Below are 24554 nucleotides of genomic sequence, written 5' to 3' on the forward strand. Positions count from 1 at the left end.
CAGCAGGATGATGGAGAGAGACAGGGCGGGCAGGGTGGTGGAACACTGCAGGGAGTGGAAGGATGCTGGCTTCAGAGCCGGACATCCTGGGCTTAGATCAGACTGGCGTAACCTGGGGTCATTAACTTCACCCCTCTGAGCCTCATTTACTTCTCTGTAAAACAGAACAGTATAAATACCCGTGTCACAAGCTGATCAGCAAGAGTAAGTGAATAAATGTACAGGCAGGTGCTCAGGACACAGTTGATGCTCCATCAATGCTTGTTCCCTTCCGGTGGAGCAGAAGAAGTCTGGCCGTCCTCACTTCTCAAAACTAAGTGTTAGGTCCATGTTCCTGCCGAGGGCCCTTCCACTTCCCCAGCGGTGCCCCCAGACCATCCCTCCAAGGGCCATTATGCTGCAGACGGCTCGTCTGCATGCCCAGGTTGGAAACTGATCAGCTCAGGAATGGAATGTGCCGGCCCCACCAATTTGATTTTCAAATCACGTCCCTCTGTGCAGGGACCACCCTCAAGAGCAGAGCCCAGCCAGCCCCTGGTTACAGTGGGCCCTGAGGGCCAAGCTGATGATTACAGGACATGGAGACTAGAGGGAAGGAAGGGGCATGCCCCATGCTGTGCCACATGCCATCTTCCCAGGATGTGCATTTCTGCAAACCAAAGTAAGATGCTGCGGGACCGGCTGTGGAGAGAAGTCGGGAGACAAAGGGGCTGGGTGTAGGGAGAGGGAAGGACTCCTGCTCTGGGGGCCAGATGTTGTGGGTGGTGGTGGAGTCTAGATCCCTGTTTCTTAGCCAAGTTGGCCAACTCAGGCTTCCGTCCAGGGTAAAGAGCTGGGCAATGCCCACCAGCAGTCTCTTTCCTGAGGAGGCCAGCAGAGGGCGCCAGGAGCCTGGCAGAGACGTTCCTAGCTGCGTGGACGTGGGCGCTGCTCTCTCCCATCAGCCCAGCTTCCCAGTGATGCTCTCCCCAGCCAGTCTCATCTGTAGACAGAATAGGAGGCCACCTGGCTGGGGCGACCTCAGAGTGTGCTCCTGGCTACCCTGCACACACCTTCCTCTCAGATCAGAAGCCCTTTCCGAGAGGGCAGGTCTAAATTTCCAGCTCCTCTCAGGAAGGGAAACGTGTGAACTTGCATGTATTTGGAAGAAACTGTGAGGAGGATGCAGTCCCTTGCCTGACATCATCTGCTGGTGAACGACACGGCCTGGGTTGAACCCTGGTCAGCCTGACTTCAAAGCCAGCTCTTTCCAAGGCTGCTGTTCTGTCTGACTAGGACTGGTGAGTCTTAGACACGAGAGGCACCCCTGGAGACAGGGTAGACCTTCCAAGGGGAAGTGGTGGGACTTCTGCCGCCCAGGCCCACCCCCAGTTCCCCCACAGCCAGCCAGGGTGCTGGCCCCTCTCGGAGCAGGTCCCTCCGCCCACGCCCTTCTCTCCAGAGGCCACCCTGTAACAAAAGGGCAAAACCTTGCTGACAACCCCCGCCCCCGCCCCGCTCCTGATCGAGGAAAGCCTCTTTGAACACACTTGCCCTCCTCTCCATTCAGAGGCTTCTTAAAAGTGAAATCCATCCTGGAACAAAGGAAAAGTTCAAACAAACTGCAGAACACTGCACGCCATGGATGCAGGATTAGAATTAATATTGGAAACCAGGATCGTGATGCTATTGTCAAAGTTCCTTAAGAGTGAACCTGGAGGCCCCAGGATTTGGGTGATAGAAGTGACAACTCCACACACAGCCTGCTAGGACAGGAAATCAAAGGACCGCTCCAAAAAAGGCCCCAGGTGTCAGCACTGAGGGTGGGAATGGGGTCCAGGATCCTGGGGAAGTCTCTCTCCAGGGAGCCGAGGGAACTGGGTCTCAGGTGGACCCAAAAGGAGTTCTCTGGGGTGGACACCTGCCTCCCGCATGGAGGGTGCAATGTGGGGGTAACCATCACCCCGGTTTACAGATGCGGCGATGGAGAGGCAGAGACATGAGGGACTTGCCTGGAGTCACACGGTAGGAAGGCTGCGGCTGCTAAGCGGATGCTCTGACTCTGCACCCGGGCGCACACACGGGGCAGGGTCGGGAGAAGAGCCGCTTTCCCAGCTCCATCGTTACAGGAGTTTCCTGTGGCGGCTGCAACGGACTGTCACAAACCCACTGGCTTCAAACAAACAAGCAGGTCATCCGACAGCCTGCGCAAGTCTCCTGGGCTGAATCCAGGGGTCCGCAGAGCCGCGCTCCTCCCAAGGCTCCAGGGGAGCAGCCGTGTCCTGGCCTTTTCCAGCCTCCAGAGCGCTCCCACCTTCTTGGCTCTTGGCTCCTTCTCCCATCCTCAAAGCCAGCAGCTCGCTTTTCTCCCTTGCTCGAGGGCTACCTGGGCAGGTGGAGGCAAGGGAGCTGGCCAAGTGTGTCGCTCCAGAGCCAGCGTGAGGGATGCGGAGGCTGCCCGAGAGGAAAAGCACTGACAAGCCGCCCGGACAGGACTGGGAGGGAAGACTCTCCCCACAGACTTCACAAGCCTTTGACAGAGCTGAGAAATGAGGCTGAGACTTGGCCAGCCTGAGGCTGGTTCCCCCGTCCCAGCTGACCCTGCTCCACCCGCCCACCCAACGAGCTGATGTCCTGGGGCTGCGCCAGCGTCATGGCGCTCCCCCCTCTGCCCTGCCACCCCCACCCCGCCTGACTCCTTCCACCCTAGCCCAGGTGTCCCACACGTGAAGCTGTCAGGCCCCCTGGAAGGCTCCCCCCACTCTCACAGGGTGCAGCCCCAGGAAGGTCATAAAGCATTTCTACCCCTCATATCTCACTTCATCCTCAAAATGACCCTCCCTCCCCCAACTCCAGCAGGACGCACCTAATGTGCTCCATCCTGCAGATACTGCCAGACCAATCTGGCACCCTGGCTTTGGGACCCAGCTCCCAGGAACAAAGGATCGGGCAGTGTACCCCACATCTGGCTGCCCCAGTGCCTATGGTCTCCTCCAAAATGAACACTGAGGTCAACCTAAAAAGAAGCCAGCTGAACTCTTGGCTCTCCTCCTAAGAAAGCCAGTGGACATGCTCATTTCCAACCCTGCACTGCCACCTGCTGGCCAGACAGGCTGGGTTGGTCAGCGTGAGACCTGGGGGTGATGGCACAAGGCTAGGCAGCCACGAGACTATGAAACGCCCACCTTCCAAACTTGCTTCTCCCGTATCCCAGGACCAGCTAGAGTTCACATCCTCCTCAAGGGATGACTGCCCCCCACATTCCCCTCCTTCCTCCCACCAGTAGATCCCTCTTAGAAGGTATGGTTTTGTTGAGAAGAATCTGTTAAAATAACTCCCATTACGGCATTATGTGTGTCACCGGCTTGAATTATCTGTCCCTTCTCCAGGCCATTGGAGAAAAAAAAGTTTTATTGGAATCTAAGTGGGACAATGCTTACCTCCAAAGAAATGATTCTCTAATGGTGAACTTCTCTGTGGTGGTGTTTTGCATAGGCAGAAGTCGGCAGAGCTGTTTCTAAGCATCCCTTGATCTCTGACTCATCCTGAGTACAGAGGTTGAGCTAACGGTCACATATGAACTCCAGCATCTCAGAATGTCATAAAGTAATAGACAATGAGAGCTGTAAGGGTCCTTGGAGACCTGGTCATTATAGAGATAAAGTGGAGAACAGGAAGTGACTTGCCAATACGGAACAGACTGGAAACAGATCTCTTCCCAAAAGGCTCAGGTTTGGGTGAATTCCTGGATGTTAGATTTGCCAAGGTTTTTAAGGGAAAGTGTGAGGTTCAAGTCAGAGTCCAGTCTAACCCCCTATAATTATCCCTATTCCCTCTCTGAGACAACTCAAGGGCTGGGCAGGGGGCCTTCTGGGGTAGAGGAGCCCCGCCCACCTCGTCCAGCCTTGTGTCTGTTCTTCTGTCCGTTCCGCCTTGTCTAGAGGGACGGCTCCTGGCTCGTCTCCAGGTGGCGGCGGGAGAGGAATCCCACTTCTTCTCCACCTCTGTCTCTCTCTGAGCTCTGTCTGCGATGGATAATTCCTTCAGCTCTTCTCCCAATTCACTAATTCTTTTGCAGACGTGCCTAATCTGATGTTTAAGCCATTTTTGACTTTTTAAATTTTAACAACTGTATTTTCATTCTGAGATGTTGTATTTGGTTGTCAAATCTGTTTGGTCCTTTATGATCATTTTGTGTTCCTGCTCGTGTTTTCAATTTTCTCTTTCATTTCTGTACACACCTACCCCTTTTTATTTTATTCTGTTCCTGATAACTCCCCTGTGTGACATCTTTGGTGATCTAATTCCACATTCCGTTTCTGCTGACACTTGCTCACGGTGCATTGTTTCTTCATGTTTTGGCGCCATTTTCACTGTGAGTTCATATCTGGCTGATCTGGTCCGTGGAATCCTGAGCGGCCTGCGCTGAGGGTCAATGCTCTGGAGAGACGTGTGTTCCTGTCCACCAGGAGCCCCCGGACAGCTGCCACCTGGGAAAGACACTAAAATCATTCTCAGCTTTGATATGATACTCGTCACGGAGTGTAAACTCGGACCCCAAATCCATGTGAGCATGGTCTTCAGTCTTTAACTTTTCCTGGGGTGGGGTGGGGGAGGGGTGAAATCTCTCCCTCCCCACCCCCCTTCATCTTCCTCCTCCTCCTTCTCCCTTTCTGTCTTCCTCACACAAAGCTGAGGCCAGGACGGACCCATTTTCTTGCTCCCTCCTTTCTCTTCCACACCTTTCATGGGGACATAGCTCTTCGGGGATTCTAGCTCCTCCCAGGCCCTCAGTGCTGACACTGCATCTTGCCTGCATGGGCCCAAGGCCTGGTCTTCTCTTCTGTATGGCTGTTAGAACCAGTGTCTCTGGGTTTAAGGGATTTCTAGATGCTTCCAAGGCAGCCCACAGCTTCGAGGATCACTGGCCACTCTGCGTTCAATCTCCTCTTAGCTTTTGGTCACAGTGGGTTCCTTCAAGTTCTCACATGCTCAGGTAGGCATTTAAAACGATGTTTGTTTTAGCTTAATCAACATATCTAAGTACTTGCATTGGAATTTTTCCCCGCTATATCCAGTCTAGAAGTGGAAGTCCTCATTTTGTATTTTAGTGTTGAAATGTGTGCTGCACATGAAGAGTTTAGCCGTGCGAAAGTGGAGGAGTCACAATCCACCCAGGAGACCCCCCTCACTTCTGACACCAATTACAAGTTTGAGGGGTGTTCCCCAAAACCACCCTCAGGTTTGATGATTTGCTAGGACCCAGAGAACTTGTGGAAAGCTGTACCCTCCTGGGATAGTCAAGGATGCGGATTCACGTCAGCCAAGGGAAGCAGCAAGCGGGTGGAGGCAGGAAGCACCACGTGTGGGCTTCTGTTGTCCTCTCCCCGTGGAGTCGGGATACCTTGACCTCCCAGCATCGACATGTGACAATACGCAGGGGCACTGCCAGCCTGGGCAGCTCCCTGACCAGAGCATCCAGTTTCTCTTGCAGGCTCCATTATATAGGAGCGACTGATCACCCACGTGGCTGATGTCAGTCTCCAGCCCCCCAGGGTGACCCACCCTAGATCACCCCAGTGTCGCCACTCCCTACTGGAATCCCGCTGTTAGACTTTCCAGTGTGACCAAGGTTCTCAGGCAAACAGTGACGCTCCTATCCGGCCTGACATCCCGGCTCAGGGATCACCTCTCAGGGGCTAAGGATAGAGCCACACTTCTTTTGGGGCAAAGTTAAATTCTATCCTACACACCACAGTATTTCTATCAAGCTTCTCTGTTCTGGAATTCTTCATTTTGATTAATCTCTGGGATGGCAGTGTTTTTAATCAAGTCATTTTCCTTGTACAAGGGGCCTGCTGGGTGCCACCTCCCTGACTTCTTGCACATCTACAGACATCTGCCCCTTCTTTTATGCCAGCACAACTGGATGGAGTGTGAAGCCAGCCTGTTCCCGGGCCCCCTCGCCGCCCCCACCATGAGGAGACAGGTCCCCCCGCCTGAATGCACTCAGCATCATTGCCTGATGCTCAGCAAACTCCCCAGCTCCTGGCTTGGGTTGATTGCTGCCATTTTTGCTGGGACATAATATGACCTTTTTGCTATGTAAATTTCAACTATTCCCCAGCTCAGGAAGGGTTTCTTCTCTTAACAACTTATTGCTTTTTCTATTCATTCATTCTGTTTTCTTTTTCAGAATAATCATTCCTTTCATTTATTATCTTTTCCATAATCACTGTTATTTCACTGTTTTCTTCCACTTTATCTTGCACGATACTATCCCTCTTTTTTAGCTTGTAATGTGCCTTTTTATCTTTCTTTTCTCTCTCTCTCCTGAGCTCCTCCACTTCACTTTCTCCCTCCTTCTGATGTAACTTTGTATCTCTGCTCCAATCTCTTTCATATCTACTTTAAGCCTGTTTTCCCTAAGAGGCCGTGTTATCTTTCATGTGTTTAATATGAAGGACTATTTATCTGACTTCTCCTTTGCTCTGTTCTCCGGGGACCCTATCGGTGGGATTCCTCTTCTGATGAGGATTTACTTCTCTTCTGCTTATGCTCCCATCTTCTGGTGACTGTTCATTTTTGAATGGGAAATTTCACCCTTCAGAACTGGGTCAAACCTCAGGGGAGGGGCCAGGACTGCATTTCTGACCCTTGCCCCCGAGGTGTGGGAAATGCTGCTCTATGCATCTTATCCTTACTCCTCAACACTCAGGGCGGGCACTTTATGTCTACCATACAAAGTAGAGGAATATTGGCACAGACGTGAGCTCAGGGCCAATCTTCCTCAAAAAAAAGAAACTCAGAATCTACCCAATTCACTAACCAATTATTTCACTGCTGGTGGGAATGCAAACTGGTGCAGACATTATGGAAAACAGTATGGAGATTCCTCAAAAAACTACAAATAAAAATACCATATGACCCCGCTATCCCACTACTGGGTATCTACCCAAACAACTTGAAATCAACAATCAAAATAACATATGTACCCCTGTGTTCACTGTGGCACTATACACAATAGCCAAGACCTGGAAACGATCCAAGTGCCCATCCACCGATGACTGGATAAGGATGTGGTGTATATATATATACAATGGAATACTACTGAGCCATGAGAAAAGACAAAATCATCCCATTTGCAACAACATGGATGGACCTTGAGGGTCTTATGCTAAGTGAAATAAGCCAGACTGAGAAAGACAAACACCATATGATTTCACTTACATGCAGAATATAAACACATGGACAAAGAAAATACTTCCGTGGTTACCAGGGGAAAGGGGGTGGAGGGTAGGCACACGGGGTGAAGGGAAGCACTTATGAGGTGACAGACAAGAAATAATGCACAAGTGAAATTTCACAATGATGTAAACTGTTATGAATCTCAATTAACACTAAATAAATAAAAACAAAACAATAAAAAGAAATCACTGTATGTCAGAATGTTTTCAGCTGAAAGAGAGAGATAATGGGATGTGGTACCAAATGATCAGAGGTGGAATGATGTCATCCAAGGCCAGGGTCTTCTTCCTGTCTCTGCTGGTGACATCTCCTCACCAGCTTCACCTTCATGCTAGGGCCCCTCATGGCCTCTGCTGGCCACTGCAGTTCCAAGGAATCACTCTGGACATTACAATGTCCAGAAAGAGAAACATACTCTATCTCCGTACATTTCTTTCTTAGGAGAGAAGAAGCCTTTTCCAGGGGGCCCCAGAAGCCTTCCCCTAACGTCTCTGTGGCCAGAATAGGGTTATGTATTCAACCGTAACTAATCGTGAGCAAGAGGATCCGGAATTCCATGATTGGCCAAGACTAATCAGGATCTCCTGCTGGAACTGAGAATCTGGGGGACTGGGGGTTGAGGAGAAAACAGAGCAAAGCTGGGGGTACTGTTTGTAAGAAAGTGGAAGCAGGCAACCAGCAGCGTCCGCCACACTGTAGTATGCAGTCTGGTTACTTGATTGTACAGAGACCTATGTATTGTATCTATATCCATATCTATATCTATCTTTATGTATAAAATAGGGAATTTGTCAATTTTTCTAAGAAAAAATTTAAGTACAAATTAAAAAGTGTTACCCAACATCCATTAAAAAGTGTATGGAAACAAGCATTTGATGATTTGAGCTGGGGTGGAAAGGTCTGGGACCATGGGGAATAGGGCACCTGTTCTGAACCCTACCACCTTGTGGGGCAACAAGACAGAAGGAGCTAAAGCAACCGACTATATAAACAAAGGAAACTTTTTACTCGTGTGGCCAGAGTTCCTGGGCAATCACCATGAACAGAGAACTGTGTCAAGGGCTGTGGGAGATCTGAAGATAAGGCACAGTCCCCTCCCCCTAAGAACTCCGCAGTTTAAGACACATATACAAATAATGATGAGTAAAACACATAAAAAGATAAGTGCCCAGAGAGATGGTGGAACAAAGTGTATGGAAACCCAGAAAAGGACACAGTCCTTCCAGCTTGAAGGATCACAAGGAGGACAGGGGATGTACCATTTCTAGTGTTAGCCTTGAAAGATGGGGAAATCTTTAATCAGTGGTGATGGTACAGGAGCAGGAAGGATTGGAGAATGGAAAGATGGAAAAAATCAACATTCCCAGTGGAGGGGGAAAAAAACCCCACATTCAGCACAAGCGATGTGGGTATGAGAAAGGCAAGCACCCTCATTGGATTCCTACTGCAATCTCTTATCACTAGGAAATCATAAATAACATCCAGTAAGTGTCAAGTCATACAAGGAGGCAGGGAGACAAGGACAGCTCCTGGGGAGAGGCCTGAGCCCTCTGTGTAAGGATAATGTCCATGGGAGAGCAGGGTGTAGCTGGGTCGGGGGAGCAGGCCCAGTTTCACAGTTTATAATCCTAACTACCAGCATTGAGGACAGAAACAGTTTCTTCAATGAATAAATTGCAACAACACAGATATGAAGGAAGAATCTATTGATTAAAAGTCACCTAAAAGACATATCAATCTATCACAATATGTGGCTTGATTCAAACTGGCCAACCCTTCAGAAAAATATTTTATGACATTTATGAGACAATTGAGTATTGGGTATTTGAAGATGTTAAGAAATTACTGTGATTTTTTTAGGTACTGGTATTGTGGTTATGTTTTTTAAAAGAGGCCTTATCTTTTGGAGGTATATGCTAAATATGGATGAAATGATGTCTGGGATTTTCTTTAAAATAACAGGAAGTAGGAGAAAGGTACAGATGAAAGAAATCGGCCATGATTTGGTAATTGTTGCAAGTGGGTGTTGAAGGTTCATTATACTATTCTGTCCAGCTTTGTACCTGTTTGAAATTTACCATAACAGGGAATGTAAAACAAATTATTTATATTGAAGTCGGGCGTCCCAGAAAGCAGCTCTGTTGGGAAGCTCCACCCCCTGCTCTTTGGCTGGCCCCGCCCCTCTGGGTGCGCTCAGGAAGTTTCCAGTTCCAGGTGTCTCCCGACTTTCTCATCTCCCCTAGAGAATCCCTTGGCCTCCCACCTCCTAAGCCACGCTCTCTCTTCTCCCGCAGGCCCCGCAGACTGCTCCGAGTCCCCAGAAGTCACCCATGGCCTCCGGACCTCGAGCCGCGGCCCCGGCTCCCCCTCGTCCCCGTCCCCGGGGAATTTGGTCACATCCCAGCGCTGACCCTGGGAGCCTGTCCGCGTGGTCATGGCGACGGGCAGAGCGGCGCTGGCTCCTGCGAATCCAGCCCGGGAACCAGATCCAGTGTGAGCCGCCTAGGACCTGGGGCCCGGGGTGGCTCCCTTGGCCGCTGCCAAGCTGCAGAGGCAGCCTGAGCTCCAAGCGGGTGTCCAGCCGCAAGTCAGCCTGGCCCGGGTCGGAGGAGAGGTCGGGACTAAAGGGTTAAATGGGGATGCGGGCGGTGCGTGGGTCTGGGGTCGACCCTGGCCCCTACCAGGGAATGGAAAAAGGAACGCCGAGGGGAGCAGGCGTTTGGCAAGGGTGAGAGGGCTTACCCGGTGGTGAATTCCGCGAGGGGACCGAGGATGTGGGGGTATGAAAAGGGAGAAAAGTTCACCCTGGGGGTGAGCGAACTGGAATAGGAGAGTGCGTGAGAACGTTCAGCTGTTGTACCTGCCTGAAGAGGGCAGGGAGTTTGAGGGACCCAGAGAAGGGGCCTGAGAGTGAGCTTGGCGCAGGTGTCGAGGGGCTGGAGGGGAATGGAGCAGGCGGGTGGAGGCTGAGCTGGGAAGGGGGAATCCTCAGCCATGCCAGTGAGAGCGATTGGGGCGGGGGACGGTGATGGGACGAAGAAACTTCTTTCAGAAAGTGATTATTAAGCACTTCCTTGAGTCCAGTCACTCTATTTTGCTTGTTGCTGTAGACTATTCCAGGCATCTAAAGCTACGAGCCTTCTCAAACAAACAAAAAGCAAGCACATAAAGATCCACACATGATTTTACATTCAAGCTGGGGCTTCACAGAGCAGCCCCCCAGCCTGTACCAGGGCCCCAAGTTAAGAGACTCAGCTGTGGAAGATATAAAGAGTGTGGGATCTGTAAAGCGCCCTTACAGGGCACTAAATTATTAACACCAGATGAGTAGTAGAGGCAGTAACGGCTGAAGAACCTTAAAGGACGTCGTGATCAGTGTGAACTTTATGAAGAGGGTCAACTTAAAATGAGCGTGATAAGGGAAGGCAAGTCTGACAAAGGGTGTGACCTGGGACCCTAGGTCTTAGGAGAGCCTCCAGTGGGTGGAGGAGGTCTGTGGCTTCTCAACTAGTCAAATGATGTGTGCAGTGACTTGAAGCCTCCCCCTCACTACAGCCTGGTTCGGAACCAACCTCCGGAAGCTCAGATACAGCCTAGCTTAGGGTTTTACCAGAGGGAAGAGGGTGATTCTGATAAGTCCCACTCAGAGATGACTGATGTTTGTTTCCAAAATAGTTTTGTGGGTTTTTTTAAAGAAAGGAAAGGCAGGGTACATACCCTACAATCCAGTTTAGCACACATTTCAATGCACTGAGAGACCTGGCCAGTGAACTTGCACACGCTACGTGCAAAGACTCACAGCCGATATGCCCTCAACTAGTCTGCTGAGATGAGGCTACTCTGCAACCGGACTGTTTATTCCTCTGTGGTCTCTCTTTCCGCCACTGTTTGGTTGTTCTGGAACAATTTAAATTCCTAACAGGTAACCAAAGACAGGCAACCATAGTGCTGTACCAACCACAAGGAAACAGTTAAAAAGAAACAACAGGCCCAAAATGGAGTCACTTGTGCTAAGCCCCTCTTGGCAAACCAAGACTTAACACCAAACCCAAAAGCAGTTTCAGCCTCTCCCAGGAGTGGAACTCTAAGCCAGTCAGTCTGAAATTTCCTGATCAGCACACTGTGGTAATCTGCCTGCTGGGACCCCTGCTTTCCTCTAAGCAAAGGTCACCTTGCCTGAAGTAATGCACTCTTTTATCTTCCTTGTCCCGTCCCCCCTTCTGTCTATAAAAACCTTCCATTTCGTGCAGCCCCTTGGAGCTCCTTTCTACTTGCTGGATGGGATGGTTCCCGATTCATGAATCACTGAATGAAGCCAATTAGATCTTGGATCTTCAGGTTTACCCAGATGAATTTTGTTTTTTAACAAAATGAAGAATACTACGTTAGCTGCTATAAAATAATTATAAAGCTAACAAGTCTGCAGCACTTACCATGTATCAAGCACTGTCTGCGTATGAACTCTTTTACCCTCACGACGAACCTATCAGATCAATATTGCTCCCAATTTACAGATGAGAAACTGAGGCCTAGACAGGGGCCAGCCAGGTGGTGTAGCAGTTAAATTCATGCACTCCGCTTTGTAGCACATGCCCCACATACAAAGTACAGGAAGACTGGCACAGATGTTAGCTCAGCAACAATTTTCCCTAAGCAAAAAGAGGAAGATCGACAACAAATGTTAGCTCAGGGCCAATCTTCCTCACCCAAAAAAAACACAAAAAACAAACAAAAAAACAAACCAAAATGGGATTAAATAACAACAGATAGTTTCCCAATTTCTTTAATCCATTTCAAAGTGGACTTTGTCGAAGTATCAGCATTTCCTCCTCCTAATTATTGACATCTCCCTCTCTGCTAATGTTTAATACACCCCAGACAGAACAGATTTTCATCAATCATTTGAGGGGTAAATGAGATTAACAAAAATAAAATTATTTACTTTATATTCTCTTAAGATTTGCTCTTATCTGAAAGAAGCAGAAGAAATATTTTCTAAACTGCTTCTAGCAACACAGAGATATCTTTTGCCCATCCAAAAGGAAAAATATCAAGAGAAATGATAACACGCAGACTGGTAGAGAGGTACTCACCCACCACTGACAGGTGGGTGGGGCCCACTGTGACCCAGCAAGTCAACCTTTCAGAACTGTCAGCACAGAGACACCCCAGGGGGCATAAACACACGTAGATGGCCACTGCAGTGACGCTCGGAACAAAACAACTAGAAACCACCTAGATGTCAGCAACCAAGGGTGGATAAAGAAATGACGGGTATTATTCACGGAAGAGAATAATACACTAATATTACATTAACTCATAAGCAATCTAATTTATTGATTTGGAAAAATGGATCGCGACATACATTTAACCTAAAAAACAGCTGGCAAAACAGCATGTGTAGTATCACGGGCCTTACATAAATATTCTTTCCACCTTTTTTCAACAGATACAAACAATAAAATAGTTAAGTCATGGCAAAAGACTATGAGTGATTTCCAAGTTTTTCATTCTAACTTTATTGTCAAAAGTTTTGTTAGTTTGCTCTTGTTTATACAACAGGCACATAGCACTTTTACTGTAACAAAAACAAAATTCTTTTTTCTGCTGTTGCTAGGAAAGATTCACTCGGGGCTAACATCTACTGCCAATCTTCCTCTTTTTCTTCTCCGCGAGACCCACTGCACAGTTGTATATTCTACTTGTAAGTCCTAGTCCTTCCAGGCCCTCTAGCCTCCACACCATGGCTACTGACAGATGAGTGGTGTGGTTCTGAACTTGGGCCACCAAAGCGGAGCATGATGAACTTTACCACTAGGTCATCAGGGCAGGCTCAACAAAATTTTTTTTTTAAATTAGCGTTTGCAAAAATACTTCATTTAGGCAGCCTAAGAAACGTATTTGAAAAAGTCTGTTCCCAAGATACGTATACAAATCACAAAGCACATAAGGCTTAGGACTCTCAGCCAAAGTAAGAAGTGAAAGACAAAAATGTCTCCAGGATTATTTTTCTAAATGCTCCTCAAAATTACTTGGTATTTTCAAGAGTGACAAATGTTGGAGAGGCTGTGGAGAAAAAGGAACCCTCATACACTGTTGGTGGGAATGCAAACTGGTGTAGCCACTATGGAAAACAGTATGGAGATTTCTGAAAAAGTTAAACATAGAAATACCTTATGACCCAGCCATCCCCCTACTGGGTATCTATCCTAAGAACCTGAAATCAGCAATTCCAAAAGTCCCATGCACCCCTGTGTTCATTGCAGCATTATTCACAATAGCCAAGTCATGGAACCAACCTAGGTGCCCAGCAACTGATGATTGGATAAAGAAGATATGGTATATATATACAATGGAATACTACTCAGCCATAAAAAAGGACAAAGTTGTCCCATTCACAACATTGATAGACCTTGACGGTATTATGTTGAGTGAAATAAGCCAGACAGAGAAAGACGAACTCTATATGACTCCACTCATAGGTGGTAGTTAACATATAGACAAAGAGAACTGATGGGTGGTTACCAGGGGAAAGGGGGGGTGGGGGGAGGGCACTAGGGGTGAAGTGGTGTACCCACAACATGACTAATAATTATGTACAACTGTAATTTCACAAGGTTGTTAACTATCATAATCTTAATAAAAAAAAAAGTTATTTCACATTTTTTCTTAAATTGTCTTCTCCAAAGAGAAAAAGACCAAATGCATCATGCAGGAAAAGAACTTGACCATCCACAGCCAATAAATCGTATTCTGAAGCCTGAAATCTTGAAGACTTCTCAAATTCATCCCAGTCCTTCATACCACCAAACTAACACCAAAAACGCCCACTCTGTCCTCGTCCCTAAGGCGCTGCTACTCCAATCTGCTGCTCCCCCACTTCCCCTTCGTGCCAGTCCCACCACCCTCGTCCGATCCCTCACTCCTCAGGCCATCTTCAGCACCTGGTGCTGCAGGGGCCCCTCTCCCGGGGGTCCTCCAATGGCTCCACTGCCCCGTGAGTCAGGTCAGGGTCCTACTCCCCACCCTGATTCCTCTACCTGGGAATCCTGCTCAGCCTCACTGCTGTACGAGCAGCCGGCTTACCTCAAACATTAGCTCTAGTAATGACACCGGCAACATGCTCCTTTGTGGAGCCCACTGAGCCATCTCTCTTCCCTCAACCAAAAGAGACCTACAGGCTGTCTCCTCCACAAAACCTTTAAGGATGACTAAACAGATTCCCACCAGTCAACGAGCCCGGCACAAAGCACTTCCTCATCTGTAATCCCATCCATTTGGTCCACAGTCAACAGCCGTCTTCGCCCCTACCCAAAAGCCCAGGTAAAAAGCTGCTGTAGCCAGATAAATTCCTCCAGGCTGACTGGTCTCCCATTCTATATGTCAAGCCATTTTTATCCAATTTCTCTGGATTCTTTGCCCTGGTCCTTGTCACAGACCTCTACTTAATCTGTTCAAAGACAGATAACTCAGTGGGGTCTACCAGCTCTTGGTTTTCTTTTCAACCCAGACCCCGTCTGACAATTTCCCCTAGTCCAAAGCTCGAGTTGGTGGATTCTGTATACAGGAACAGCACAGCTGAATAACCTGGACCTCACTCAGTGCTGTCTTCTGTTTCATCTGTTTTCCACACTCTGCTTTTTTCCCCTCCTGCAAAGTGTCCTTTAATATCCTGCTAAATCCAGGAAGACATTTTGCTAATCTTTGCCTACGTCCCTTTCACAATAGTTATAAAAACTTACAGCTGGTCATCTCTCCATTTCTAATTTGGTTGCTAGGAAGCCCAGAGCCTGAACCACACTTCATCACATTATTTTATTAATGTTTGCAAATTATTAGGTTGCCTGAAATTCTTTATGAATATAAATGTACCTAAATAACTCTAATTTTAAAAACTTTTTTCTTTCTTCAGAGTAGCTCCTTGTTCGGATAACTATCAAAATATACACTTAACTCCTGCTATACAAATAGACATAAAATATACATCTCAAAAATATATGAAGCCAACTAATAAATGAGGAAGAAATGACAGAATCAGAATATCACCCTTTGCCAGCCAATATAGTAAGTATTTTAGGCACAAATCATGCTAAAACAAGTAGGTGAAAGTTTGAGGAGAAGAGGATATTTACATATTCTCAAAGAATCTCCCCACAAGATACTATTAATTACTGAGGGAAAAGATAGCAACTTTCTGAAGCAACCTGGCAAACACCTCTTTCACCAGGGAGGACCAAGATACCATGTGCCTCCCGATTCAATGCACTGAGGACACAACATCCCTTCCCAGGTATTCAGCCAAAAAACGCACAACCTTAATCTAATCATGAGAAACATCAAACAAGCTCAAATTGAAGGACTATACAAAATAATGGCCTGTACTCTCCCAAAGTAGTAAGTCAAGAAAGATAAGTAAAGACCGATGATGAGCTCCTCCAGATCAAAGGAGACCATACAGATGAGAACCGCATGCAACCTGTGATCAGGGGTTGGATCGTGGACCAGAAAACTGTTTTTTCTTTTGCTATAAAGGACATTAGTAGGACAACAGGTGAAATGTGAGTAAGAATCAGATCAGGTATTCGCACTCTATCAATCCTAACACTGATTTAGATGACTGTACTAAGAGTACACAGGTGAATGTCCTGGTTTTTAGGAAATCCACGAGTATTTAGGAGCAACGGACCACTGTGTCCGCAACACTCTCAAACAGCTCACAGCTGATGATAATACACACAGAGAGAGAAGGATAAAACAAACGTGATGAAGTATTAACACTGGGGTCTGCATGAAACATGTGTGAAAATTCTTGGTAGTGTTTTTAAAACCTTCTTGTTGATCTAAATATCGTCCAAAATAAGGAGTTTAAAAGTACATATGGTCATGATTCTACTAGGATCAGTCAAAGAACTGTTTTAAATACACTGATCTTAAATATTTTTGGTTTTTTATTAAGTACAAAATGAGTGCTTCTCTCTCACTCAGCACCGAGTCTCCTCAAGCAATCACTGGTAAGTGGGGGGGATTACCTTACACTCTTTTCTTTATGCCCCAATAAATAAACTCTTAATATTGCTGCAACATTATAAAGAAAGTAACATCGCATGTGGATTCAGATGTGGGCTCTGGAGTCAGACTCTCCAGGTTAAAATCCTGCCTCTTACACTCGCTACTCACGTGGCCTTGGGCAAGCTCCTTCACCTCTCTCAGGCGGCCTCCCCAGCGGAGGGATGGGAATAATCCCAGGGCTCCTCACACAGGACCACGTCATGAGGAAACACGCGAAGCACTTCACGGTTTCTGGCACATAACGAGTGCTCCAGAATGTTAGCTATTAGGAAACGCCAGCTCTCCTGTACTCATCAGCCTCACTGTTGGCGCCATGTCCTCACCCCAGCTGTTCCTTTTTCTTTTTGCTTTGACATTCAATTTATGACTTCTCCTATTGTATGTATCCTTATTTAAATTTTAGCTTTCTGAAACAAGATGAAGTAAATGTTAAAAATAAAAAGAATAAATGAAATCCTCCTAAAGCTGGGGTCCTCGATCAATGGACTGGCTTTTACCAGGAGGTTTTAAGCTCACCCTTAGAAACTCTCGGCCAGCTGCTGCTCTGCTCTTTATTGTCAACAGTGCACAGCTCAAGGATTCATCTTATTACAAAAGATCTGAGGCCTCTGCTCCAGGGCATAGCTGACAACAACTCCAGGAAGGCACGCAACCTCGCTCCCACATAAAAGTTACCTTCCTACAGATCTCGTTATCATCTGGCCCAACAACTACAGAATATCTTCATCATCTTCCTTTTACTGACCACAGGCTACGTACTAAGCGCTACTGGCACCTTATGTACTGGCTCACTGCATCCTCATAACAACGCTTTCTAGTAGACACCATGACCCATTTTACAGATGAGGAAAGGTACCTGCTCAAAAATCTAAGTGGCAGTGCCAGGACAGGAATCCACACTGTTCATATTCAAATCTGAATTATTGCCAATATATTTTGCTGCCCCCACATATACATACACACGTATTTCGGAAGAAATTCCATTAATTACATACATCAAGGACACCATTTTTACTCGACAATCCACATAAATTTTCTTGAAATAACTTTTCCTGAGGTTTTTTTGCTTTTGCTTAACACTGCTCACTGTACCTTTTCTACTTACAACAGAGGCACCTGTCTTCTTAAACTACACCCAGAGAAATTCACCTCTTGCAACCGACAGAACACCACTGCAGGGAAAACCTGGGGAAAATGAACAGCCTCTGAGGGGATTTATCACTTGATGGCAGCACGGAGCAGTCGGCCAGAAAAAGAAACAGGAGCCACTTAATCTGAATCCAATCATCTTTTCTGGCTCTCCTCTCAAGGACACAAGGGGGAAAATAAAAACCTCACTGAAAGCCAAGGTTTTGCAGACAGGCAAGGGAACCAAGAGGAACCTCCCAGATCTGTCAACACCCTCCCCTCACGACCCAAACGGCACCTGATCCAGGGCAGGAGTAACACTGTGCTCTGTAAAGAAGCTTAAGGAGAGACGAGATCTTCTACAGCCCCGCAGAGATAGCGCTGCCCAGAAAGGGAGGAGCAAGAAAGGCAGAGAGGCTCCTCTGAACCTGTGCAGCTCACTCCTCCTGATTCTTCCCGGCCCTATTTAATTCTACCTCTCCGACGAAGCACACCCTGGCGCTTTTGTTGTTCACACTACAGCACTGACAGACGCTCCAATGATGCAACTGGACAGCCAGTTATTTCCATCCACCATTGGGCACTGCCCTCATCTGCCTTACCTGTCCCCCACTTGGACCATAAAGACTGCTAGGGCAGGGACAAAGGAAACCCTAGGTCACTAGGGAACCTACACATTTCAAATACAAGGCAGCACGGCACGGGCCTTCAGACAGCAGTGCACAGGGATGAAGTCCACACACAGGAGATGGAGACAGAGCTAGACTGGCTGCCCACTGGCCACGCACGCACTGTGAGGGCAGGGACCAGGCCTGTCTTCCCCACTGGACGCCCAGCCCCCAGGGCAGTATCTGGCACATCGCAAGCATTTAATTAACTTCCACTGTTGCCTAAACGCCTGGATTCAAATCTCAGAAACCTTAATTACTGGCTCTGTCACCTTCAACAAGTTACTTGATTTATTTGTTCATAAGTCTCCTCATCTATAAAATGAAGGTAACAATATCTACCTCATACGGCAATTGTAAGTCAAAAATGAACACACATTTAGCACAACTTCTGGTACATGGTAACGGTCCCATAACCATGGGCTTTCATTATTATTCTACAACATTAAATACAGGTCCACAATCGCTTATCCAAAACTCTGGAGGCCAGAGGGGTTCTGGAATACACAATTTTTCAGGGTTTAGAAAGGTAAAATAGTACACACAGTTTTATATACATAAATAAATATATATCCCCTCAAACAGAATCTGGGGCAGCAACCCACAATCGAACATATTAATATTTTTGCAGCAAAACATCCCCTAAGCAAGTAAATAAAGACTGTAAGGAGGCTCATGTTAGTTCACTTCAGGTCAAACAACAAACAAAAAACACTAGCTTTTCAGAGCTGTTGGGATTTGGGAGCTGCGAAGACAGGACTGTGGGCCTCTCCTCACAAAAAGCACCCGGTCCCCCCAGGATGCTGTGTTTCCACCGAGCCCACTGGAAGAGGAAGAGCCGACCCCGTGCGGCTCCGTGCGGCCGCCCAGTACCGCGCTGTTCGGCAGGATAAAAGTTGTCGAGATCAAGTGGGAAACCTGCGCAGCACGGGTCTCCCTCAGCCCCTCCAGGCCGCCCAGGCAGCCTCTCCAGGTCAGACCACTCTTACCTTTCATCCCTTCTCACCTCAAGAGGGAGGAGGGAAGAAAACAACAGTAGCTGGAGGTACGTGCAGAAGCTACCCCACCATCCTTCTCTTTCTTCAAGTTTTAATCAAGGAAAACAGGAAGAGGAGACCAGATCCACGAGGGCAGCCGTTTTCAAACTGTTTGGTTGTTGTTTTCATTTTTAATGTCTGAGTAGTCCAGAAAAGAAGCCTCATAAACAAGTCTCCCATCTCCCTCCACGCCACCCATGGTCACTGTGACAACACAGAACCCAGTGAGTCCTGGCGGGTTGAACAGCACCCGCACGGGCAGCCCTGCGGTGTTCTGGCTGTGTGAGGGCATTATTTAAATAACCAAATACTCAACCCCCAGGATGACATCTATTACCCGAGAAAGTCTAAAGCCAGGTCACAGCAGGTACCAGTGGCTCCAGGAGAATGCATACTGATCCTAACAGGAGTCTCAGCGAAAGAGCTAAAAAAGGCACGTTTTCCTGAAATATCATATAAAATGCTCCAAAAACAAACTGTGCTCTGTTTAACTCCCATCCCCAAATTATATGCAAATTACCAGCCTGACGCTTCTCCTGGAGGAATCATGAATGGTTCCCAGCACTGAAGAAAAAGTGTTTACACACAGCAGGTGCTCAGTGTTTGGGTTCAGGGCTGACAAAGTACGGCCCTCACTGGCCCTCCGCCTGTTCCTGTAAATTAGTCTTAGTGGAACACAGCATCCAGTTCATTTGCTTCTTGTGTGTGGCTGCTTTTGCACTATAATGGCCCAAATGAGTTGAATATTTGCAAGAAGACCAGCCGGTCCATCAAGCCTAATGTATTTATTATGTGGCCTTTAAGGAAGTTTGTGGACCCCTGTTCTTATGAAAGGAGCACTGGCTAGGAAATCAAAGAGACCTACATTTACATCCCAGTTCCATAACCACGAGCAGAAATCTCCTCCTAATTCTGGGTAATTTCAGTTACCTCATGTATAAAATCAGGATGCCACCATCTATCCTGCAGGGCTGTTGTGAAGATTCAATGAGATAAGACAGATAAAATCCCTAACACATAGTAAGCAGGCAATAAATGGTAGCTACTAAACTGCAATTAGTACCAAATAGATTTGTCGACCACGTTAACACTCAAATGTAAACTAATTCAAGCTCCACCCAACTATTTTTCTAAATAAGACACTGGGCTGGCATTTATCTACGTTCCCTGTTAACAGAAGGAATAACGACACCCAAATACCATTGTTTTGGAAGGTGAAAATTACTTCCCTTCTCTCCTCTTTTCAGTGCTTAATTAAAACCAAAAAATTTCAAGAAGCCAAGCTTCAACATTTGTTTAACATAAAGCAAATCCTTTCAATCCATAACATACAAACATGTCAAACAAAACCTAAAATGTACCTCAGGCTCTGAATGAGAAATCTTGATCAATCATCAAGAAAAAAAAAAAGCGAGGGGGAACTAAAAGAAACGTTTTCAGATTTTGGTAAAGCTACTGGGAATGCCTGTGGAGCAGCCTCGCTAAACACCTGGGTTCACTCGTGTCACCAGTACTCGTTGAGCTCCTACTATGGTCCAGGCTGTGGGCTCCAGGTGTGAATGAGGCACGCTGTCACCACACTTAAAGAGCTCATAAACAAGAGGGGGTGGCGGGGGCCAGCAGTGTGTACAGTTAGAACCATAAGACAGGGCCCTGACCGCAAAGCCATCTGCATGAAGTCACCTAAGATAAGAGGGCCTGAGGCCTCCCGAGAGTGTACCCAGTCAAACAGCTGCACTGCACAGACAGGTAAAGTGACTTGTCTGTGATTACATGCAAGTGGGGAGCAAACGCCGTCTTTCCTTTGCACCAAGCTGTCTTTCTTAGAAATTATGTCACAAAGGGTCAAGTCTTAATCTTTCACTCCTTTGTGACCCTGCAAATGCTATTCTGGAAAAACTATCCAATCCTGAAAACCCTGGATTCCTCCAGGCAGTGTTACTACTTTCTTCTTCTGTCTTCCCACCCAATTCTGTCTCTCTATGATTGCGCATGATACTATATTATAATCATTTGCTTATTTGTCACTGCCCACCTCCAGACTACCAGCTCCTTCAAGACAGGAAGCAAGCCTTGACAGCGACTGCTGATGTCTGAATGCTTATTGGGTGGCAAGCGTGTGATAGCTTTATACACACTCTTTCATTGAGTGCTTATAATAACTTGAATAGCCCAACATTACAGATGAGGAAACTAAAGCTTGGAGAGGTTAAGAAAGCTCACGCAGTCTAACACACTCCGTAGGTTACTTATTTAACATGCGTGTTACCTCAGTCCTGTCCCTAACCTCCTTCCTAACAGGAGTCAGACATTGGTCAAGCATTTCCCCCTCCTTCACACCAGATGCTTCATTCAGTGGAGGGTGGACCCGATCTTAAGGCCAGGAGGTTAAGCATGACGGTTGAAAGCAATCATGGACACCGTCAATTTCCCAGTGATGCCGGGGTGGGCAAGCAAAGCCATTCTGGCCACTGTGATGTGAAAGTCTGCCGGCAAGCTTCTGAGCAAGGTTTCCTCTCAAGTAAAAGACACACGGACACTCTTCTTCCCTGGACACTGCCTTTACTGCAGCCTTCTTAAATTCTTAATGGGAATTACTCAACCTCCTTATAGAAACTTTGAGTCAGTTTTCAGGCACTTTCAGCCAGAAGCATCCTAATATGCACACAGAAAGAGTGGTGGAGCCGTGATTTAAACACAGACAAGGTGTGTCACAGACCTCAAAAACGTATCGATTCGACTATCACCTCTCATTTCTGTAACACTCCCACCATCCAGCACCAGTGCTGAGCACATAAGAAGCACTTGCTAACTTCAGCTAAATGAATAAACAGATGAATCAGTAAAATTCTAAGCTCAGCTTCCAAAGACAGGATAAATTTTATACCCAGTTGTAAGTGAAATATTAGGGTCCTCGGTAACATCATTAACAAGTATAAGGCCTGCTGACCCTTAGACGAGATGGAGGCTTAAGTATTTGGAAAGCAGAGTCTAAATCAGAACAAACAAAGGAATCTGGTAGGCACCAGTTTCCAAGTGCAAATCAATCTCAGAAGACTGGGTCAATAAAAAACTACGAAAGATTCTGTTCCTGTGAGCCCCTTTCACAACGTCTATGGCACCTAGTAGCAGTTATACAAAGTTCCCACTCTTTCTTCCAGCTCAACCTTGATCTAAAGGGGCCACCTCTTGGCAAACTGAAAGACAGTATGGGGGGGCGGCAGGCAAGGAGAACGACACCTCTGCAGCACTTCAAGTCCTGCCCAGTTTCATTCATGAAAATTCAGTCCTTGAATGGGAATATGGGCACCCCTCACAACTCACGTGGGTCATGGGACCCTGCTGCCCCCTCCCACCCACCAAGGCCGCATTAAGAGCCCTGATCTTCAGAACCTGAAGGACATCCTCCAGGCCATTACACACAGGTCACAGGAGAATCCTTGGCAACTCAGACTATTTCTAGCCAGGCACCTGGGCCAACTTCAAACCAGTGACCTGAAGGTAAAACGTTCCACAACCTATTGCCAATTCCATCCCCCAGAGAAAATCAGTGAAGACATTTGTTATTTACACGGAGGGCCACTCACCGAGGTCTCATGACCCATTGCTGTAAGACACAATATTCACTTTAACTTCAAGGCTGCAAGTGCTTGTAAACTTTCCAACATAAAAGCCTCTCTCTATCTGTTCAGTTAGCCTTCTCTCAAAGTGCTAAAGGATAAGGCTTTTTTGATTTCCAACAAAAATCAAAGAAAACTCTACTAGCTCTAGAATGAAATGCCCAAAAGCCACAACCTGACTGAGTGTCTTATTGGAAGCCAAGGAATCATGTTCACTGCTCACAAAGGATTTTTTCCTAAGGCCCAATTTTGATTCACCAAGGCAGCCTGGCCACTTCTAAGAGTGCCTGGTATAGCACAGCTTACCTTGTAATTGCTAGAGTTCACCCACGAGGTAGCGAGTCCATCCACAAGCTTATCTAACATAGTCTGGTCATGCTCAAGGTCAGCAGACTTCTGCTTGTCTGAAAAATAGTCTATGAGTTCTTGGCCAACCTGCAGTCGTTTCCCCACATCCTTCTGCAACATCTGTGCCAGGCAGGACTCCATGCGCAGCTCCATGGTGGAATTCAAATCCAGATGCAGCAAAAGCTAGAGGGCAGTCAGGGTGACAGGCCCCGGTAAACGTATCCAGGAGGTGGCCTCTTTGTTTGCTGAAGGTTACTAAGAGCCTGTGTTTCAAAGATGCAATCCGTGGAATGGCAACAATGCACCACGTGTGTCTGAAGAGCAGCTGGGAGGATATTAAAAGTCCAATTTAAATAACTAGTAGGAGATAAAGGAGTGAGTGGCAGAGCGATGTTCTACTACTGGGTCTGAAATACTTCAGAATTCAGCAGTCCATTCTGAAAAGTAAGAGAAGAAAACGACAATCAGCACAGATAACATAACACTCAAATGTTATGAAACAGTAAATCACCGACAAAGCAGTTCACGTTGTAGAATCCTTTACAATCACAAGTGGAGTGAGAAGCATGAACGCTTGGCAACCACAGCAGAATAACCTAATTATTATTTTTATCAGGAAGAACACTGAAGCCCAAAACAAGAAGCCAATGAGCTACACAGTTGGTGGGTTGATAGTTTTCACAATTTTCCAGCTTGTAAGTGCACCAGTCAGGAAAGCAATCCTCTGCTTTAGCAAGCATATTTATTTCTAGCTTAAATTTTGCTTCCCTCTAAGACCCTACCACCACTCTTTGTCTGAATCACTGCAGGCAGAGTAAGTGGCTTACTGCCTCACTCTCAGTTTTCTAAAAGACCAAGTGCTGGGCCGGCCCAGTGGCACAGCGGTTAAGTGCACACGTTCCGCTTTGGCGGCTCAGGGTTCACCGGTTCAGATCCCGGGTGCGGCCATGGCACCGCTGGGCAAAAAGCCATGCTGTGGTAGGCATCCCACATATAAAGTAGAGGAAGATGGGCAGAGATGTTAGCTCAGGGCCAGTCTTCCTCAGCAAAAGGAGGAGGATTGGCAGCAGATGTTAGCTCAGGGCTGATCTTCCTCAATCGATCGATCAATCAATCAATCAATCAATGACCAAGTGCTGGATATGGGGCAGGCCCCTCAGAAACACCAGTGACCAAAGTGGCCGGCCTGGTAACAGTAACCAAAGTCAAAGGCAGCACCTACACCAACCTTGTTCAGCAGCTTTACAACAGGGTGAGCAGTAGTCCCAGCCTCCGCCCCCCGCCAACAAAGAAATGAGAGTGACGGAGGGAGAAAAAGAAACAGGCTCCCATCCTGATCCGTTATTGACACAGTATTCTCAGCTGACAACAGCACCACTTGGGCCTGGCATTTGTTATGAAATCAGGAGATCTCAAAATCATGTTTGGAGTGGCGCAAAATACAGGAAATAGGGAAA

General features: G+C 47.1%; 1 long non-coding RNA gene and 1 pseudogene across 1 annotated transcript in view; one reads left to right on the plus strand and one right to left on the minus strand.

Moving 5' to 3' along the window:
* The window catches only part of LOC139076743 (serine/threonine-protein kinase MARK2 pseudogene), a 76263-nt pseudogene extending 52726 nt beyond the window's left edge, over positions 1 to 23537 (minus strand).
* Positions 1 to 24554, plus strand: part of LOC139076745 (uncharacterized) — a 145356-nt gene that overhangs the window by 100337 nt on the left and 20465 nt on the right. The window lies entirely within an intron of this gene.

This window comes from Equus przewalskii, chromosome 17 (assembly GCF_037783145.1).
Source record: "Equus przewalskii isolate Varuska chromosome 17, EquPr2, whole genome shotgun sequence".
NCBI classification, from domain to species: domain Eukaryota; kingdom Metazoa; phylum Chordata; class Mammalia; order Perissodactyla; family Equidae; genus Equus; species Equus przewalskii.